Source organism: Marmota monax, unplaced genomic scaffold (genome assembly GCF_021218885.2).
Source record: "Marmota monax isolate L192 unplaced genomic scaffold, Marmota_monax_Labrador192_F-V1.1 WCK01_AAM20220418_F8-fsc00010, whole genome shotgun sequence".
NCBI classification, from domain to species: Eukaryota; Metazoa; Chordata; class Mammalia; order Rodentia; family Sciuridae; genus Marmota; species Marmota monax.
Window position 1 is genome coordinate 20358104 of NW_026692321.1, and position 9336 is coordinate 20367439.

Genomic DNA, 9336 nt, shown 5'->3' on the forward strand with positions numbered 1-9336 from the left:
AACACAGAGTCCAGAGTGTTTCAGTCGTACCTGTGATTTCCTGAGCAACTGATGTGTTTTCTTGGGGCAACTGTCAAAGAGGCAGATGCTCAGAGTGTTTACATCTGCTTCTCCAGGCTGTGGGGGTGATGCTGTCCCCAGAGAGGCTCCTGCTCACATTTCTGTGCTTACATTTCTGTGATCACATCTGGGCTCGTCCATACATTTTTCATCTTCCAGCAATGCCTCAGAATCTACTTGGCTTGCTTGAATTTGCAACTCTTCACCCACATGGCAATTAGAGCAGCTGATGATTGCCAGGTACTTATTAAATGGAATCTAAGTTTCTTTGTGCAGCTGCAAATGCCTTAAGAACATCTGGACAGTTGATCAATTTTTTTTTTTTTTTTTTTTTTTTTTTAGTGAGGAGGGGTACTGGGGATTGAACTCAGGGGCACTCAATCACTGAGCCACATCCCCAGCCCTATTTTGTATTTTATTTAGAGACAGGGTTTCACTGAGTTGCTTAGTGCCTCCTTTTGCTGAGGCTGGTTTTGAACTGATGATCCTCCTGTCTCAGCCTCCTGAGTTGCTGGGATTACAGGAATGAGCCACTGTGCCCAGCTTGATCAATCCTTTATGGGAAAAAAAAAAATTAAAAAGGGTGACCTCCACTGGGTTCTCAGGCCTCCAAGTTGTCTGCTTGGGAAATTTTGCAGTCACCTGTTAAGTCTAGGCTGAATTGGTTCAAACCAGTTCTGTGACCTGGGTTGATGATAAGCTCTTGATTCCATTTCCTATAAATACAGACTTTCAAAGATTAAGCAGATGATAAGTGTAGTGGTAAACACGTGTAATCTCAGCGACTTGGGAAGCTGAGGCAGGAAGATGGAACGTTTAAGACCAACCTCAGCAACTTAGTGAGACCCTGTCAAAATAAAAAGGGCTGGGGATGTTGCTCAGTGGTTAAGCATTCCTGGGTTCAATCCCCAGTACTAAAAAAAAAGCAGGGTTCTTTTTTTCAGCAAAGACATCTTGGTGGAGATTCCTGGGATAATTCCCTTTTCTAGTACATGAAATCCCTAATTGAACACAACTCTGTCCCTAGACTTCCTTTGTTCATTAAACCCACCACTATGTGAGAGAAAATTAATTTCTTCTGGAGTTATTTTCCAACACGTGAGCAACAAGGCCATTTATGTGAAGGTATATGACAATGTCTGAATGCTAAAATCAGGAGGAAACAAGTCTTTAAAACCCATATACCTTGATGCCTGATGCAACTTGATTATGGTACAGCCATTGGGCCCTAGGCTCCAGGGCCATATTTGAAATGAAGGATGTGATTTTCCTTTAGCCCTGTGTTTAAAGGATGGATAGGATACTTGTCCATAGGCAGCCCAGCCCTGCTGGCCACAGAGCCCCCACCAGGCCCCACGTGGAAGGCCATAGTGTGAAGGGGGGCCAGTGGCCTCTGGGATGTGCACCTGAGCTGGGGCATTCCCTTGGTGACAGAGGTTCTGTTCCTTCCTGATGAGACGACAGAAGATGGCTTCCCAAGAAACTGTGAGCTGTTGGGACTAGTCCACTCGGCCTTCTTTATGATCAGGCCTGTCTGGAGTGGGGAGAAGCTCTACTGGGACTTTGCCGGTTGGGCAGGAGCCTCCTCCCTCTTCTCCAAGAGGCCCCCAGAGGACAGACGCGAAACCTGTTACACTCTGCGAGTTGTCTCTGGAAAGTTCCACTCAAAGAAAGAAAAAAAAATTGCTTTAGGCTCCACCTCTGAGCTAAATTAGTCAAACTAAACACCTTAACTAGTACTTACATTAGCCAAGACAGGGAACAAGCAAAAATACAGATACAAAATGATGGTGGTTGGTAATGGTATTCAGTCGAGTGGCTCTGAGGACACTGGGACATGGCCCTGAATGTACAGAGGGACCCCACTCCTTCCCCAAGGGCCAGGTGCAGGCCATGGTGGGAACTGAGATCTGGTGTTCTTCCAGAACACAACACTGCCTAGTCCCTTACAACACTTAGGACATAATTTGGCATTATTTAAGTGATATGTATATTTTTAATTAAGTGATATGTATTTTTTTAAAATTGAGGTTCAATTCAACATAAAATGAGCCACTTAAAAACAAATAATTCCACATCATTCAGTTCCTTCATAGTATTGTGCAACCACCACGATCTAGTTCCAAAACATTTTCATCACCATGAAAGGAAACCCCGTACTGCTAAGTGTGTGCTCCCATCATGCCTTTCCCTGGTCACCTGACAACCACCCATCTGCTTTCTGTCACTATGGATTTAAGTTGGGGTGGTATTTTTGGAGAATCCCAATGATTCTACTTTCTAAACAAATAAACAAAAATAGTTTATATTGAAAATAAACTAATTGCTACCAGTAGTGCGGTTCCCTCTTTTCCTAACTTTTCATATGCCTTCACAGACATGGTCTCCTCAGTGGCCCAAGAGACAGATGTTACTGAATCTGTCAGGAAATATCAGCTCCGGGAAAAATTCCTTTTCTCTTACGCAGTGGCGTGTCTGGTACACTGGCAGTACAATCGCTACCCCCATCCCGTTCATGAGGCATGCATTCATTTCCTAAATAAAGAAAGATTAAACCTGAGAAGACAGATTTTGTTCACTCATGAAAACACACATTTTGGGCTGGGGTTGTGGCTCAGCAGTAGAGCCCTCACCTAGCTCGTGCGAGGCCCTGGGTTCAATCCTCCGCACCACATAAAGATAAAGGTGTTAAAAAAAACCCACACATTTTCATGTTGTAAACATAAGAGAAGCACATTTTAAAAAATGAGTGTGTACATGGGGACTCTCCTTCCTCTTCTCTCACGTATAAGGGAGAAAATCTCTCACTCATTGAAAAATATTCTTTTGTCCCTATTAGGTGCATGTCATTACACAAGGCACTCTTTAGGACATAGTTGGACGAGATACTCTTTGTACAAGCGTGATATAAGGTGTCTCTTTGCTTCATAGCCAACTGTTTTCATTGTAAACAGAAATGAACTTCAAACTAAAGTTGCTCTTGAGGAAGTTACTGTCTGATCAGGGTTTCCATTCTGATCTTGGAGATAGGGAACCTAAGACATTTTGGCCTCTGGCAAATGGGAGCATTTCAGAGAAGGTTCCCTGGAGGAAAGCACCTGGCGCTGGAGCCTGGGAGGCCAAGTGGGATGACCACAGATAAGATGGAGTGGAGAGCGAGCGTGCCTAGTGGTGGGAATGATTTGAGCAAAGACTTGGGGGAGGAAGGAAGGCGTGGATGACTGCCAGGGAGGAGATTAGAGCATACACTCCTTTGGGAGATGATAGAGACTGAGGCTGTAGTCTTGAGGACCTTGAGTGACAGGCTAGACTCTTCCTCCAGGTACTGAGTGCCTATTCGCGTCAGGCATGTTCTTGCTACCAGGGAAGCAGGGGTGGGGGGGTAAGGAAGCCCGGGTGCCACCACCCCAGCCATCATCTCATGAGAGTCTCAGAGAAGATGTATAAGGTGTCAGGGGGGGGCAGGTACAACTGGGAATGTCCCTAATCTGGGGAGGCATGGAGGGGAGGTTAGGAGAGGCTTCCCAGAATCAGTGACATTTAAAAAGACCCCAAATGTAAGTGGAAATGACAGCCCTACTTCTAGGTATTGGAAGCTGCAGAGGGTGCAGCTGAATAGGAGGTGACAGAGCTGCAGTCTTGCTCTAGACTGACCAAAGTGGCAGGTGCATGGGACAGATGGGGTGGGGAAGAGACAAGCAGGGAGGGGTGAAGCCTAGGGGAGGCCCACACACAGCCTGGAGAGTTCCAGTCACACAGTCAGGATGGCCAGAAGGTGTTGCTGGAGAGATTGAGTCCTAGACATACATCTGGTTTCAGAAATAGAAACTGGGGGGCAAGAGGACGGATTGGGGGGCTGAGAGGCCCAGGCCCCAAGTTCAGTTTTAGGCATGCTAATTTGAAGGAGCTGGGAGATTTGCAGGGGATTTGCAGGGGTCCCACCGCTGCAGGGCTGCAGGCCTGAATTAGAAATTTCCTTCTGGGGAAAATCACCCGACCTTGTAGCCTGGTGCCACCATCGATTCATGTTTCCAGGCTGCCCTGGGCCTTAGGTCTTGGTGCTTTCCTGCCCAGGTCTCTCTCTTGTTCCTCAGAAGGGAGACTCCAACTGCCTCTTCTCTTCTCAAACTGTCCCCACACACTTTCCACAGATGATGTCACCTCCCACTTCACAGAAAACGGACACCCTCACAGGGGATCTCCTCAATTTCTTATCACTGAGTCCACAAACCTACTGGCTTCTCTCCCGCCTCCCCTGCTTCTGCTTTAACAAAGGGTCCCTCCTGCTCCCGAATCCCCACCCAGCTCTGGGGACCACCATCTTCCTTCCTTCCTCTCAGGGACCCTCTTCAACCTGGTCCCTCCTCTACTTGTCTTCACATTGGCCTCTCCTGCTACAAGGACAGGATTAAATCTTGCTTGTCTTAAAACATGACAGAAGCCCTCCCTGGACCCACCTCCCATTTTGGCTCACTGTAGAGTCCTGGAAGAGTGATCTCTACCCTTGGCAGCCACTTCCTCACCTCCCACTCTTCTCTCAACCCACTGAAGTCTGGCTTCCACCCCCTCTGCCTGAGACTCTGCACTTCCCTGCGATGAAATGCTGCAGACACGTCTCAGCCTCTGCCACCCCTGACCGTGGCACTGCCAACCGTGCCTCCTATGAAATGCCATTGACCTTGACTCCTCTATTCCCACAACTCTCCCTCAAACCCCACGGCACTGCATCCTGCCACCACATCCTGTCTGTTGACAGTGGAAATGTTCCGTCCAGCCCCTCTCCCATTATCCCAGCACAGTCCTTGCATCCCTCAGCTGGATAGCACAGCCCTCCCCAGTCCATGCTTTGGAGCCAAGACATCACACCCATCATGAGGGCTCACAGTCTGATTCCTGCTGCTGCTGGTTCCAGGGCCCTAAGCCCACACTGTCAGTGGAAGTCTCCTGTCCAAAGCCTGCTGCAGAGGGACATCAGCTAGAGTAAAGTCCGTTGGCTGTGATCTAGAGCCCACAGAAACAGAACCTCAAACTTACCAGGTTTTATTCTCTTATATCAAAGTCTGGAACCAGCATTTAAAGGCAGCCCCTATTTTGCTCCCCCAAATTCTCTTGTTCACTGTCGGTGTCTCTGGGCTTTTCCTTCTGGGAAGTTCTTCCTGGCCCACCCTTCCCCACAGCCACCCTTGAAATTGGCACTGGCCAGTAGATTTCCCTGGGGACTTCAGAGTGTTCCAGTCTACCTTCTATTGCTGCAGTTTGGGGACCCAAAAGCTGTTTTAGGATGTAACTCTTAAGACTATGACAGGCCAAGGTCATTTGTATTTTTCTTCAATGTATTGTCTTTTAAAACAGTCTTGGGCTGGGGCTGGGGCTCAGTGGTAGAGTGCTCGCCTAGCACATGCAAGGCCCTGGGTTCCATCCTCAGCACCACATAAAAGTAAAATAAAGATATTGTGTCCAACTACAACTAAAAAATAAATATTTTTTAAAAGCTTGGCAGTCTTTCAATTTATCTCCTTCTATTCAGTTTCTTAAGCAAAAACCACAGCTGAAGATCTCACGGAGATATCATTTGAAACCACATGGGAACCCAGGGTGGCTCAAGAAGGTTAATTTCAAACCCTCCCTGTGCCTAGTGACACAGAGCCACCAAGTTTGCCCTCTGGGTAGATATTGGAGGACATCTCCTGGGCCCCAGAAGGCCCCCTCCCCCCATTTAACTGCTCCCTGGGGCTTAGCTGGAAGATGAGGCTGCACATCTGACTTCCTCTCTGGCCTCCTCTCCACCATCCTCTTTTTTTTTTTTTTTTAGTTGGACACAATATCTTTATTTATTTATTTTTATGTGGCGCTGAGGATCGAACCCAGGGCCTCGCACATGCTAGACAAGCACTCCACCACTGAGCCACAGTCCCAGACCTCTCCACCCTCCTCTTGACTAAGGATCAGGGTGGTTTTTCTTTCTTTTCTTCTCTATGTAAATCACCGTCAGGACCTGCTTCATGATATCTTTTTTTTTTTAATTTGTACTAATTATTTATACCTGACAGCAGAATGCATTTCTATTCATTGTACACAAATGGAGCACAACTTTTCATTTCTGTTTGTACACAATGTGGAGTCGCACCAACCCAGCAGTCATACATGTACCTGGGGTAATGATGTTTAGCTCATTCTACCATGTTTCCTGCCCCCTCATGATATCCTAAAGCAGATATTTTAAAGACATACAGAACCTTCTTTTTCTCTTAAGACTATTGTCTGGCTGGAAAAAAAAAATCTCATTTGGGGAAGTCAGAAACTAAGTGTCACCTCTTTCTCTTCATTGTTTTTCTCTGATAATCCTGATTTCACTCCCCAGATATGTAGATCTGTGAGCTGACCAGGAAGGCCACACGTATAGAAATGTAAAAGAGAAATACAATTACCCTATTTTTCAAAACAGGATCCTGTTTACACATTTGAGGACTTCCTGTTTTGCTTAGGGTAAGTCCAAAATGTGTAAGAGGGTCCTTGGTCTGACCCCTGCCTATCGTCCCACTTCAGCTGATCCAACTCCAATCCCCCACTCTTCACCACGACTGCTCTGGACTTTTCTCAGTTCCTTCAACATATTTTGCTCAGGATCTGAAAAGCTGCAGTGTAGTCTGGAAAGCTCTTTCCCTCTGTAACTGACCAACTCCTTTTCACTTCCAGGTTTCAATTTAAAGCTCAGTCATTGTCTTGAAGAGGATTTGCCTGATCCATGGCATCTGTCAAAGCACCTTGCAACCCTATGATGATTGAATTCATGATATTATTATTATTATTATCATTATTATTACCACTATTATTATTATTTGATACCAGGGGCAGTACTTTACCAGCTTTACCACTGAGCCACATCACCAACCAAATATATATATATATATAAATTAAACATTTAATTTAGATACAGGATAGGGCCTCGCTAAATTGCCGAGACTGGCTTTGAACTCACCATCCTCCTGCCTCAGCCTCCCAAACCATTGGGATTATAGGTATGCGCCACTGTGCCGGCCTATTGAGTTCATGATTTTAAATGACATATTTAAGCCCCTCTGTTCCCTGTTGGAACCTCAGTGCAGGAGAGCAAGAACAAAATCTGTTTTGACTTCCTGAACTCTTCTTAGGTCATCTTTGTCTCTAATCTGGATTAGGAAGATGAGTTTCTAAAATGCAAATCTGCTTTAAAATTTTCAGTTGTTCCTTTTCCCACTCTGGTTAAAGTCCAACTCCTTTCTGCAGTTTCCAGGCCCTGCCTGATCACACCCCATCTTTTCTCACCTGTCACCCCCTCTCCTACCTTCAGACTAAAACGTCTATCAGTCTATTAGAGGGCAGAATGTCTTGCTTGCAAATCTTCAGATCTGCTTTCTCTTTTTTCCAGTGTAGATAACGCACTCTCCTTCAGCTCTTAGCTGAGAGATGGATGGCTTGATTGCTTGATTGACTGATTAATTGACGTCTTCGTCCATTCCTGTTCTAGGTGTTAGAAATTGTGCTAAGTGCCGAGGTGAAATGGTGGACGAGACAGGCCTAGCCGCAGGCTCTGGCATGTTATCATCCCTGACCATCTGCACCCCAGGCTGAGTTAACTGCCTCTCTGTTGCCTTATCAGTTTTAATGGCCGATTACCAGTCTGTCTGTCCCCTGCCGGCCCATGAACTTTTTATTGAATGAATCTATGAACTCTCAAAGCACTCTGCTAGGGGTAGTTAGAAGAATAGGAAACGGCATCAACTGGATGAACCAGGCCACATGTGCTGTGGACAGGGACACGGGGCAAGGTGACTAGGGACAGGGAAGGGGCAAAGGCAGAAGGGGCCCCCACTCTTCCTCCTTTTTCCTAAGGGAGTTATAGAAAGTTTGGTCCAAGGAAAGTGCTTGGAACCAGACACAAAAGGCCACCAACAGCATGTTCCATTACTAGAACAGGGAAACCCAAAGAGACGGAGGGCAGATGGGTGGTGGCCGTGGGCTCCGGAGAAAGCAGGGAAGGGGAGAGAGACTGCATGATAGGAAAGCGGGGCTCCTTAGGGGGTGATGCAAACATTTTGGAGCTAAATAGAGGCGATAGTTGCATAGCATCGCGAAGATACTAACGCCACTCATCCGTTCACTTTATCATTTGATACTATGTGAGTATCACATCAAAAGGAAAAAAAAGAGAGAGAAAGGAAGAATGAAACAACAGAAGAACAGAAGATCAAAAGCAAGCAAGCCTGGGGCTGATGGGACACCCAGGTCTCCTCACGCTCAGGGCCTGGCTGGCTGCTTTGACAGGAGAAGGACCTTGCAGATCCCCCCTGGTTCTTCTCGGGGTGCACAGAAGCCTGGAGCCCTGGACCTGTGTGGGCCAGGGCCCTAGGCCGGAGCATTGTGAGCTTCTCTGTCAGGGCTGGATGGGGACAGGAGAGCCTGGCACAGGGACTTGCTTTGAACACCAGGCTGAGTAAGTGTTGGTGTTTACGAGGGTGTGAGCCTGCGAGGCTGGCTGAGGGGACAGCGTGGTCAGGCAGAAACCACCCAGAAAATGGAAGCAGGTCACTTTCCATCTCTGACTAAAAATGAAAGTCTCGTTCAGTGCTGGAGGGCATGCAGAATGGCACAGCCACTGTGGGAGACAGCTGGGTGGCTTCTGATGGCACCTTCTTTGTCTCTTTGGGTTGGTGGGTCCTGGTAATAGAACATACTGTAGGCGGCCTTTTGTGTCTCGCTCTAGTCCTTCCCATAGGATTCAACTGTCGTGATCCTCAGCATGTACCCAAAGGAGAAGGCAGTTTACGTCTACCCCAAAATCTGCACCCAAGTTTTATAGCAGTTTTTTTTAAAATATTTTATTAGTTGTCAGTGAACCTTTATTTTATTCATTTATTTATATGTGATGCTGAGAATCGAACCCAGTGCCTCACACGTTCTGGGCAAGAGCTCTACCACTGAGCCACAGCCCCAGGACCAATGTAGCAGTTTTATTCATATTTGTCGAAACTTAGAAGTAACCCAGATGTCTTTTGGATAAATAAATATCCCAGACAATGGGATACTATTCAGTGCTAAAAAGACATGAGCCATCAAGCTAGGAAAAGACCGGCAGGAAACACAAATGCATATTACTAAGTGAAAGAAGTTACTCTGAAAAGGTTAAATACTGTATGATTCCACTATATGACATCCTAGACAAGACAAAACTAGGGAGACTGTAATAAGAGCAGAGGTCACAGGGATGGAATGGGAATCTGGGGAAATGACTAAGTG